The sequence below is a fragment of the Tenrec ecaudatus genome, chromosome 15 (assembly GCF_050624435.1).
Source record: "Tenrec ecaudatus isolate mTenEca1 chromosome 15, mTenEca1.hap1, whole genome shotgun sequence".
NCBI classification, from domain to species: domain Eukaryota; kingdom Metazoa; phylum Chordata; class Mammalia; order Afrosoricida; family Tenrecidae; genus Tenrec; species Tenrec ecaudatus.
The window spans coordinates 68,579,662-68,592,385 of NC_134544.1; the positions used below are offsets into that span (position 1 = coordinate 68,579,662).

At 44.6% G+C, this 12,724-nt stretch overlaps 1 long non-coding RNA gene across 2 annotated transcripts; it reads left to right on the forward strand.

The window, feature by feature from the left end:
• The first annotated feature begins 4,987 nt into the window (after positions 1–4,987).
• LOC142427403 (uncharacterized) lies at positions 4,988–11,299 on the forward strand. 2 transcript variants are annotated; one of them, XR_012780045.1, is made up of 4 exons: positions 5,003–5,103; positions 5,399–5,442; positions 7,959–8,072; positions 8,228–11,299. It is a non-coding gene; the product is annotated as an uncharacterized LOC142427403 (long non-coding RNA). The 2 variants fall into 2 exon arrangements; XR_012780044.1 differs by lacking the exon at positions 5,399–5,442 and having other exon boundaries at positions 4,988–5,103.
• The last annotated feature ends 1,425 nt before the right edge of the window (positions 11,300–12,724 follow it).

The following is a 12,724-nucleotide window of genomic DNA, read 5'->3' on the forward strand; positions in this document are numbered from 1 at the left end:
TATTAATGCACAAAACCAAAACTCACTGTCATCGAGTCACTTCTGACTGCCCTCTGAATTTTCAAAACTGAAACTCTTTACAGTTGAAGAAAAGCTATTCTTTCTCCAGATTGATACACAAAATGACCTGAAAACAAAATATTTTCTGGATTCTGCAAATCAAAAGGATGATAAAGGAAACCAAAATTCCCTATTAATAAAATGAGTGGACATTAAATCTGGGTCAGCAATGCTCTACGAGTCACGAGGGAAGATAAGGGGGTGGTGGCATGGGTAGAAGAGCGCAGTGATAAAGAGATGAGCCATTAACACAACCAATGTCTGAGCTGAGGTGCTCTTCACACTCCAAGTGGAAAGGTGCAGCATCAGCAGAGACAAAACCGAGGAGCTGTAGTAGAGATTAAAGTCTTAGCACCCCAGTTAGTAAAGGGCTGTGGATGGCAGTGCATGCCTAACGTCCATTTGAAGGGCATCCCTGTTAGGTTTCTCTCTCCGGCCTAAATCTCAGCCTTGGTCCTTAGCTCCACACGAGAAAGATTTCACGCCGAAGCCGGGCTCGTGATCCAAGTGAATTTAATGAAAGTTCAAAGAAGCATCTGGTTTACGCGGCACCCATAGGATTCCTTTGACCATGCGGCCTGGCAGAGACTGCTCCGGGACACGCAAGGATCTCTCTCCTCCCACGAAGACCACCAGACTGCCCAAGCAAGACAAGACCAAGAGACCAGGCGCCCAAGAGACCCTCTCCCTTCTGGTCCCTGCCTTTTCAAGGGTTCCCGGGGGAGGTGTGGTGAACGACCCCAGGTCGATCCCATTGGCTGAATTGCAATCACCCGGCCCAGGTGGGCTGCTCCAGGTGTAATGCCCATCCAAGCCCACCGGCGGGAAAATCCAGCTTTTGTCTTTGCTGGCTCTCCTGGGCATGCGTAATGGACTTCCCAATTCCCTAGGCTAAGCTACCTAACATCCCCATAGATTAAATCCTCCACCGAATTATTTCTGATTATTAATAAATGTTCTCTTTAAATTTTATTTGAGATTGGAGTCCCTTTTGCAGTCTGAAACCGAGCACAAGCTAGTTTCCGATGGGCAGAAATGACTAAGAAAGCACACGCAGTCAAGATCTGTTTTAGATTAAAAAGGAGACCCCATTTTAAATAGAGTTTAAAGAGAATATTTTTTAAATGTTAAGAGACAAAGACAAAGTAAAGACACAAACAAATCATCTATCTGGAAGAGGGAAATGACCAACAGGAGGTTGAAATGGCTTCCCAGGTTCACAATTGAGATGTGAATTAAAGAGGTTGTAGGGGTGGGGCAGAGCAAAGGAAACTGCCACAAAAGCATGATTGGTGATCAATGAATACATCACAATGACAGACACTTCCATCCTTAGATAGCGGGCTTACAAGATGGGTCCAGGGCCTCCTGACCAATGCAGTCAGGGCAAGGCTGATAGGACTTGGCTCCTGTCTAGGAGAGCCCCTAAATCGTTTGGTGACCTCCATCAAGGACACACATGCAGGCAAACATCCAAGAGACACTGCCCCTCCCTGGGCTGCCTGGAGAGGTGAAGGTAATCCACTCTCAAAAGTCCTCTGCCTGAGGGCCAGATTACCTACAGCCTTGATTCCTGGGCAGAACACACTCAGTGGAGGTTTACTCTATGCGAGGACTTAAACTGTGCGGGGTTTGGGGCTGTGACTGCTATGGCACCCTTTTGCAAAGCAAGGTGCTGGGAAGTTAAACTCTAATACAGACCACAGTCATCATGGGGTGGCCTGATGACTGCAAGGCTGGCTGCTCCTTTCGGTAAAGGCCATTGTGGGGTCCCATGCTCTTATTCCTGACACCTGACATGGAGGGAACGGACACCAGACAAGAAACTACACCCAATCGGGCCTTTCTGGCTTGAGAGGTGAGGGTGCATTAGGGGTTCTGGGCAGGATAAAGGAGGCAGAGTATTCCCATGCGTGAATGCTCTGAGGCCTGTACCCAGCTCAGAAAGGATTTAAATGGAAATGTCCCAGGGGATCATGGCGTCCTGGAACAGGGGCCGACAGGGTGCGGGAATTGTAATGTCCTCAGGAACCAAGACACAGCTGGGGACATCACCCTGCAGGGGTCTCTACTCATGGAATCCACATAGAAACATAGAGACACACCTACCCTTGTGGGAAGCTCACTCTGAACCTTCTCAGTCAGAGGAAGTAGGTTCAACAGGAAATTGCATCACCTAGGTAGGGGGTGGGGTGGAGTCTGCCCTAAGGGGTGTGACCTGGAAGAGATGGGGAGGGAGGGGCCGAGAGGTGAGCTTCAGCACCTGGAGTGGCAACTGATTCATTCTTAGTTGCATAGTCTGGAAGTCCTGCTGAAACCTGTTCATTTTGGGTGACCCTGCCTGCATTTGAAACACAACAACACACAAGCCATGACAGAAAGACAAGCTGACAGAAAGTGGTGGGTGGAGAGCAGGCATCCCAACTGGGAATATCCCCAAGAGACACTCCCATTGCATGGATTACAGAGACATACCTGATAGCACCTGATGCCATCTGCTCCACTTGACCATGCCTCTCCTGGCACCATATGACATTCTCATGAACTCCTCCAATCACGCAAGTCAAAGAGGCCTAAGCCTTGTAGACTCAAGAACCACAACGGAAAGACCCTTTACAAAACTTCATCCTCAGACACTGATTTCAGGCTCTGCTCTCTATGCTAGACCACCCAGACTCCAGCCTCCTTTTCCCAGGTGCATGCTCAGGTGAGCATCTAGATTAGAGATTCCTGAAAATGCCACAGTTGTCTTCTGCTCCTCCTTGTCCCCTCCACCTCTGTATCCATCTCCTCATTGCTAAAGATGTATTCCCTCCAGTCTGTGGGTTTTGTATTACTCTTTTGATGAAAACTTTCTGCGTGCACAACAGTGTCTTATTTCCAGCAAGTTCCAATCATCTAATTGTCCTTCACCAACAGTGTTTCCTTTAATACATTTGTTGTGTTGAGGTCTCTCCCTTCTGTTTCCATATTATTGAGTGTTTTTATCAGGAATGGGTGTTGGATATTGTCATATATCTTTTCTACATCTATTAACATGATCAAAGGGTTCTTATTCTTTTCCCTGTTTATGTAGTCGGTTACATTAATATTTTTTCTAATGTTGAAACATCCTTGCATCCCTGGTAATAATCCCACTCAGTCAAGGTGAAATATGAACTCAAAGGCAGGGATAGGTGCTCTCTAACTCAATCAATCCCGTTTACACAAACCTGCACATAAACTGTTAGGGTGTATGATGTAATCATTCTCGTCAATTAATTAGAGTCATGAAATCATCAAATTTGTTACTGTGTTGTTAAAACACCAGTATAATATATCCCGTTGTAGAGTGTATTTTTAAATGCTTTTACCACACATTCTCTGCAGTTGTAAAATAAAAAAAAATTTTTTCTCATGCAGATCTACAGTTGTTCAATATTGTCCTTAACTCTTGATTAATCTTGCAGTTATATATTTTAAAACCATGATTATATGTTTTCAACAACTGTTCTGAATGATCATTACGTTAATGCTTATTTTTAAAAGAAATACTCTAACATTTTAGTACTTATTGTACTTAGAGCCAGTGTACAATGGAAGTTGTTATTGTTTGGTGTCATTAAGTGAGTTCTAAATCATAGTGACCCTGTGTACCACAGGAAGAAACACTGGCCTGTACTATACCATCTTCATAATTGTTCGTATATTTGAGTCCGTTGTTTGCCTTTGTCAATCTAAAAAGGTTTTCTTCTTGTTTGCTGCCCCTCTACTTTACCAAGCACCAGTTTTAATGTGATGTTACTATTGTATTTACCTCCAGTTTTCAAATACACAAACACACTAAGGTTTTACGTATATGAATAAGAACATTTATTGAAAAGGACAATAAAGTCAGACCTGTCATATGAATTCTGGACTCATAGAACCATAGAGAGCAGAGTAAAAGCTCCTTAGGCTTTTGTGTTTTTCCATTTTATAGAACGTACTGTTTCATCTTACCATAGCAGGTAGTGTCCTTATAAACAATAGTCCAAAACTAGACCGATGATGTAGTGGTTTATTTTCTCAGTCTCAGACATGCATAAGCACCACATGGAAGTTAGAGTGTACTTCAGTATCTTAAGAGATGAAAAAAATATTCAGTTTGGACAACAGAAAAGGGGGTGAAGGGAGATGACGGACAGGGCAAGGTATGACAAAATAATAATAATTATAATAATAATAATTTATAAATTATCGAGGGAAGGGGGAGTGAGGGAAGGGGGAGTGGAGAGGGAGGGGAAAAAAAAAGAAGACCTGATGCATAGGGCTTAAGTGGAGAGCAAATGCTTTGAAAATGATGAGGACAAAGAATGTACAGATGTGCTTTACAAAATTGATGTATGGATTGTGATAAGAATTGTATGAGTCCCTAATAAAATGTTTAAAAAGAAAAAAAGAAAATATTCAGTTTGTTTTGTGTAACATTAAAATTGTGTTGCGATGGTAGAAGTATATTGCTTATTCTTTTATGTGGCCCTGAGCACACCTTGTACCATGTGGATATTCAGTGTCACATAGGGAAGTTGATGCCTTTAGCTCAGTCAGTGCTGTCTATGAGGTATGTGACTTTGATCATACATCTGATAATAATCTAAACGTTTGTCAGGATAAGAATCTGGGTGTTTGCGGGTTTTTTCCCCACTAAGACCTCCACATTTTATTATTTCCAATTCATCGCAATCCCTTCCTCTATGGTCAGTGTAATGAAGAACAAACTTTCAAATAATGTTGGTGGGAACGATGTCATATTAATCTCTGCCATATCAAGTAAGATTCTTATTTTTCTGAATGTCCATGCAGCTTAATGAAGCCTTAACTCCTGCCTGTTTTTTCACTTATGTGTTTCCGGATCACACCCATGACTACTCTCCTCCCTTTCCGGGTCACGCTGAAACGGGCCGGAAGTGGCGGTGCCCTAGCCGGAAGTGAGTGTCATACCGTGGGTCCTACTTGCTCTGCCTGGTGCGTGGTGCCAGAGAAGCTCCTGCAGCCTGAGCACTGTGTAGTCGGCGCGCCCAGGTGAGGGGTCCCGCGGTGACCAATTTGGGGTGACCCTGGTGCACACAGCAGCCTGGCTGGGTGCAAGCGCCCTGCTTCCCCCTCACCCGCTCCGTCAGCGCCCCTCGCGTGGTGAGATGTGGGAGTGTGTCCCAGGGGCTGCTTCCATCCCCCAGTTTTGGGATTGGTTGGGGTTCCTGGGGAGAATTCCTGTTGGAGAAAGGAGGATCCCAGACTGGGGCTTTGGGCGTCGGGGTTCCCGATTCATTGCGGGAACTTTGCGTGTCTCCCCCCTCCATTGTTTCCTTTCACACAGCGGTGGCTCCTCCCTGAAACTCCTAGAACGTCTTCCGCTCATAGGTGAGCCCCGGGTCTGTGGCTTCTCTCACCACGAAGTGACTGCTGTTCAGGAAGCGAGTGGCTGCAGCTGGAGCACAAAACGTTAGGGCTTCCTCCGGAGGTTTGCCCAGTCTGGTCCCCTGGCAGTCTGGTCCCCTGGGCGGTGCCTTCTCCGGGAGCGGGGAAGGGGAGGGGGAGGGGAGCACCTGGTAGTCCGGAAACGCCCTGGCTCATTCTTGCCAGCCAGGAGGGCGGAAGCGGGGAGCGCGCTCAGCCTTGAGGGTGTTGAAGTGATATTCCAGCGCACCCACCGCACATTGAGGTGTGATTGGCATTCCCAGGTTGTGGGGTAAGTCCAGGACTGGGACCTCAAGGGAGGTGACCCAGGTTGGTGGCTACCAGTCAACGGTATGGCAGGTGGCAGTAAAAGGAGAAAGAGACAGGCCCAGCTGTACAAAGATGGGGTTCGGTGAGCAGGAACTCAGCCAAAGTGAGGGCCAGTCTTTCTTTGGGAAGGCATATAAGTCTCCAAAGAAGGGCAAGACCCCTCAAGTACGGAAGATCCCCCGTTCCCACATACACTCTTAAAAATTTTTGCATGTTATTTCTTTAATTTTTAAAAAAACCCTGTTTGTTTTTAACAGTAGAAAGAAGCTGGAGGAAAGCTTCTTAGTGGAGGACAGACAGCTGGAGGAAAGGTTTCTTTAAGAGGGACAGGAGGAAATTGCCACCAGTAATTAATTGCTTTTCATGCAGAGAAAGTAGCCAGTAAAAGACATCCAGGCAATTGAACTGGATCCATTATTTCTGCAAATCTGTTAGTGTGGGGGAGTATGGGAGCTGCTCCTGCCTATTGCCCAAAGGGATATTTCTGTTTCTGCTGCCTCTGAAGAAGTAGCTTGTCCGATGTTTAGATTTATGCCAACTCCATTTTAACTGTGTATTCCCACCTGGAGTCATTTTATCCCTGTTCTAATGAAAATTCCGAGTGTGTTGCTTGGTTTGTAGGGTTCTTTTGGTTTTGGTTTTGAGTAAGCGCTTTTAGGAAAATTTCCAGCTTTACCGAAGCCATGAGCTAGATCCGGGAGTTGAAGGAGGCTGTAGAGTTGCTCAAGGAGACCATCCAGGTGGGGTGTGGCTCTGCCAGTGAGGGACTGAGGGGCTGACCTGGTGCTCCACACCACTCCTTGAACACATGCTGGCATGACAAGAGGCAGCGCTCCCATGAAAACTCACTGGCAGCTATTCTGACCCAGCGACCCTATGGATAGGGTAGAATTGCCTGTGGGGGTTTCCCAGACTGTAACTCTACACAGGAGTAGGAAGCCTCATCTTTTTCCAGCCAGTGGTTTCCAGCTGATGGCTTTGTGGTTAGAAGTCCAGCATGTAACCCACCAGACACCGGGACACCTGATCTTTACTGTAGTCTTAATTCTCCACCCAATCTAGCTGTTCTAGAAAAACTCATCCCCACGCCACATGGGACTTCCTACAGTCCCCTGGCCAGGGGGAAGTTCTGCTCAAGTCCCTGCCTGAGTTTGGAGGGTGATTCATTTGCAGAGAACAGCTCTTGTTCATTCCGTGAAGGTTCACACTGTACTTTCTAGATCCCAGCTCCTGTGTAGAGGCAGAAGCCCACCAGCATGTCTGTGTAGGCTGATAGGCCCTTCCGTCAGAATTGAGATCAAATTCTAGTGCTTCTATTCATTAGCTGATTTCCTTGGGAAAGTATTTGAGCCTCTAGTGGTTCGTCTCTGAAGTGGGCCAGATATTTGTGGGTTAAGCGACTCAGTGCAGGTCTGGCATGCCGTCAGTGGCTGCTGATATGATCCGTGCTGCAGAGAGACATGCACACACATCCTAATGATGCTGGACCACGTGGAAAGGAGGCCACGGGACACTTACAGCTGAGGATGAAAGTCCAGTAACATTGCTGGGGCCTGTCCTCCCTTTCAAATGCCTCAGGGACACAGGCATTTGAAAGGACACGAAGAAAGAGCTGGACACAGGCCAGCCAGGTCCTGGTGCTAACTAACCTCCCAGAACTCAACCTACTTCTTGATGAGCACAGGGAACCTTTGGCGGGAGTTGAGCAGAGCAGTGACATGACCATGGCAGCATGAGGTATATCACTGGGGCTTCAGTGTGGAGCCTGGTGCAGGTATTTGGAGAAAGGGTGCAGGTGTGGCTGCAGGGAGAGCAGGTCAGAGGTTGGGATATTTCAGAAAGGAGGTGTGGCTGTGACATAGGGATTGTGGTGGGGGCTGACGGGAAATACCGGTGCTATTATGCGTTGGGGGCAGATGATAGAGGGGGGTGGCTGGCAGGATTTGGTAGCATACAGGGGCAAGAAATCAAGCCGACTCTTAGCTTTGTGATGTAGGCACAACTTGGGGACCTGGATGAGGATCAGGAGGCAGGATGTGGGCATCTATGCAGGCATTTACATTCCTTACCTGAGTCAGGACCCCAGGAATAACTTGCTACGTTGACTGGCAGTTACTGAACTGGCTGGGTATTTTCCCTCTGTGTTGCAGCAAAGGCCAACCTGATAAGCTCTCCCGAGATGTCCAAGCAGCCAGACTACAACCTGGGGAAAATTGAGAACAAAGCAGAACCCGCTGTAGACCTGCTTCTCAATTACCTGCAAGGTGAGGCTGGTTGCAAGGGGGTGTGGGGTGTCGGGGCTGGGGAGTGGGCGGGGGTTCTGCTGGCTGCTGAACAACTACAGGTGTTGACAGCTGTGCCTTGAGTGAGTATGGGACCTGGGGGACACCACTCACCCCAGTGGACCATGTCATTCCAGCTTTCAATAAGGCCCTGGACCTGGTCATGCAGGTGCAAAAGCAGACCAACAAAGGAACCAGAAGCAAGAAAAAGCCCTACAAATCTGAAAAGCCTAACAAATCTGAAAAGAATGGAAGTTTCCCACAAACTTTTTGAAGCCCCCTTGTATCTATCTCACAACTTTTGCCTGTTCAGTTATTTACAGGTTTAAGCCTTATTGACAGCTATTATAAAAATCTGTTTGCAAGCTAACATTCCATGATCCTTGTCATTTTCCCATCACCTCTACCCTCTACCCCCCACTTTCTGCAACTGACCCTATTACCCACCAATAACCTTTGACATCTCACTCGGGGGAAGTTCTGTTCCAGTCCCTGCCTGAGTGTGGAGGGTGGTTCCTGTGCAGAGACCTGCTCTTGTCATTCCATGAAGGTTCACACTGTCCTTTCTAGATCCAGCTCCTGTGTAGACACAAAAGCCCTCCAGCATGTCTGTGTAGGCTGATAGGCCCTACCGTCAGAATTGAGATCAAATTCTAGTGCTTCTATTCATTAGCTGATTTCCTTGCGAAAGTCTTTGAGCCTCATTGAGCCCCTAGTGGTTCGTCCCTAAAGTGGGCCAGATGTTTGTGGGTTAAGTGACTCAGTGCAGGTCTGGCAGGCAGTCAGTGGCTGCTGATGCGATCCTTGCTTCAGAGACATGCAAACACATCCTAATGATGCTGGATCGAGTGGAAATGAGGACACGGGACACTTACAGCTGAGGATGAAAGTCCAGGAAAATTGCTGGGGCCTGTCCTCCCTTTCAAATGCCTCAGGGACACAGTCATTTGAAAGGACAAGAAGAAGGAGCTGGGCACAGGTCAGCCAGGTCCTGGTGCTAACCGACCTCCCAGAACTGATATCCAGCTTCCTGATGAAGGCGGGGAACCTTTGGAGGGAGTTGAGTGGAGCAGTGACATGGTCATAGCAATATTAGGTATATCACTGGGGCTTCGGTGTGGAGCCTGGTGCAGATACTTGGAGAAAGGGTGCAGACGTGGATGCAGGGAGAGCAGTGGGGAGGTTGTTGGGATAGTTCAAGAATGTGGCTGTGCACAGGGATTGTAGTGGAGGCTGATGGGAGATATCAGAGCCATTTTGGGTTGGGGCAGATGGGGGTGGAGGTGGCTGGCAGGACTTGGTAGCATATAAGGTGGAAAAATGATGAATTTTTAATATTTTGTCTTCCTGAGCTGCCCTTTGAAATGATCTGTTCAACTTTATTAACTCTATCATTTCTTCTATTTGCCTTAGCTACTTTAAGTAATGAGCAATTTCAATGTCTCTTCTCATATCCACTTTGATTTTTTTCTTGCTTTTCTGTCTTTAATGACCTTTTGCTTCCTTCACATATGATGTTCTTAATATCGCCCCCCCTCCCCCAGGTCATTAGTGTTCATTTCATTAAATGTTACCTAAATTCAGATTGGATAGCCACAAAATATATTTTAGCTCTTGTAGACTTGTTTTAATATTTTTCAGTTTCAAACAATTTACAGAAATTTCAGACTAAATGTATAATAGAGTTATATAGTTTATGTTTAACATACTTATATCTTTAGAGTAGTGACTAACTTCTTGACTAATTTTTAATTTGTGGAGTTTTAGTTGTTGACTTATAGCATTTATGTATTCTGAATACAAGATTATTAGGTATCTCACGAATAGTTACTGATGTAGGTTGCCTTTTTCAAATTCTTGATTGTGTCTTTCCAATTATAAGGGACTTTAATTGGGATGAAGTTCAACTTACGTTGAACTTGGGCTGCTTATGTTTAAGATGTCATAATTGCTTAAAATGCAAGATATCTTAAGAAACCATTCCCTAATCCAGGGTCACAGACATTTATGCATATGTTTTCTATTAAGGGTTTTAGGATTTTAGGATTTGGCTCTTACATTTAGGTCTTAAGATCTATTTTGAGTTAGTGTTTGCATAAGGTGTAAGGTGGCAGTCAAAACCCATTATTTTTTCTTGTATCTAGTTGTTTTTGACAGCATTTGCTGAAATCACAGTGACTTCTCTGCACTCTTTTTGAATCATTTAGCTATGTATGTATGAGGTTGAATTTTTAGACTCTCAATTATATTCCATCAATATGTTACCTTTATGTCACTACTACACAGTATAATTACTATAGCTTTTGAGTAAGTTTTCATATCAGGCAATGAGCATTCTCCACCTAGATTTTATTGTTTCTCAAGATTATTTTGGCTATACTAAAACTGTCACATGTCCATAGAAATTTTAGAATCAGCTTGTCATTTTCTGGAAAAGCAAACCATGAGAGGAATAAGGTTGAATCTGTAGATGAGTTGTAGAATATTGCCTCTGGATAACAATCAGTCTACCAAGCCATGAAAACGTCAGCTTTGTACATGGCTCATTATTTGCTCAGGTCTCAGTTTAAATGTTTAGCCTTCTCACATCTTATGCAAAGTTCACTCCTGCTCCACTATAGTACATTATTTATAAACTTGACATTTATTACAGTCTAAATAGTTTGGCTTGCTTGGTAGAGTTTATGCTTCAAGTAAGTCTTTTATTCTAAAGGTTCTCTAGGGCCAAACACAATGCCTACTAACAATAATTGTTCTTAAATTTGTCGGCCCCAGTCTGTGCTGAGAGTGTGCGGATGGAGTGTTGTGGAGCGGAAATACCGCAAGAAATATGCTTGAGGGAAGTGGGTTTTCGGCACCCCCATAGAAGCATGCAATTAGTGGATGATGGTTCCGGAGGGGTCCAGTCCCCCAGAGCATCTCTCTGGTGGGAGAGCAACTTTCTGGAGAGGTCTCAGATATACCAGAAAATTTTTCTGGCAGGTCCCGGACTCAGAGAATCGTTCTCTTTTGGTCCGGACACCAATTAGCACCATTCTGGCAGGGTCATGGATCCCTCAGAGCATCATTCCAGCAAGGTCCCAGAACCCCAAAACATCATTCCACCGATGCTTCCAGTGCTTCATCAATTTGTTGAAACTTTTAAAATTGAATTCAGTCAATGCTTGGCAACTGGTTTTGGCGAATTCCGTCAGTGCAGCTTGAATATCTTCCATTAGTACTATTGGTGCTTGTTTATATCCTTCCTCTTGAAATGGTGGAATGCCAACTAGTTCTTCTTGGGAGAGTAATGTGTATTCTTTCCATCTTCACTTGATGCTTCCTGGATCGTTCAATATTTTCCCCATAGAATATTTCAATATAGCTCCTTAAAGCTTGGATTTGTTTTCTTCAGTTAATTGAAGATGTAGTGAATATGTTCTTTCATTTTGGTTTTCTCACTCTAGGTATCTGCACATTTCATTGTAATACTTCTCCAGATCCTTTCTGAAAGTTTCTGTTCAGCTCTTTGGCTTCATTTCATATGAAGTGCCTTAGCTACTCCATGATTGAAAGCACTTTTCAGAGTCTCTTCTGACATCCAGTTTGATCCTTTCTTTCCTGTCTCTTCAGTGATCTTTTGCTTTCTTCATGTTCTCGGTGATATCCCACGGCTCATCAGGTGTCCTGTCCTTGGTGTTTAGTGAGTCAAATCTGCTCCTGACACCTTAATATTCAGGTGAGATAAACTCAAGGTTATATTTGGCTCCCGTGGGCTTGTTTTAATTTTCTTCAGCTTGAATCTGAACTTAGCTATGAGCAGTTGATGGCATGTTACACAGTTGACTCCCGGACTGAGTTTAGCTGCTGACATTTACCTTCTCCATCTTCGCTTCCCACTGTTGTAGTCAGTTTGATTCCTGTGTATGCCCACTCCAGGTATTTGCTATGAAGAAGTTGTTAGTCTTGTAAAATTCTATCGTGATCTCCAGCTTTATTTCTATCACCAAGACCATATTTTCCGATTATTGTTTCTTCCTCTTTGTTTCCAACTTTTGAATTCCAATCACCAATAGTTATCCATGAATTCAGATTGTGTTTGATCAATTTCAGACTGAAGATGATGGTAAAATTCATCAGTTTCTTCATCAGCTGTAGTGGTTGATGCATCAATTTACATAACCGTATTGACTGGATTTTCTTTTATGCAGAGAGATAGTATTTTATCACAATAGCATTGTACTTCAAGTAGATCTTGAAATGTTCTTTAGGAAGATGAATGTGATTCCTCTTGAATGTGTCATTCCCAGCATAGCAAACTGTTTGTCTGATTCAAAATGGCAGATATCAGTCCGTTTCAGCTCACGAATACCTAGCATATTGATCTTCATGAGTTCCATGTAATATTTTACGAGTTCTGGTTTTTCTGTATTAGTACTTCATAATTCTGAGTTTCAATGATTAGATCATTGTCGCTGTCTCTTCTCATATTGAGACATCCTCTATCAGCAAATGAAGGTCTCAACGGTCTTATTCCATCCACGTCATTATGATCAACTCTGCTTTGAGCTGGCAGCTCTTCCCTGACCATATTTTGAGTGCCTTCTATCCTGAGAAAGAGCCCTGGTGGCGTAGTAGTTATTCATTGGTCTATG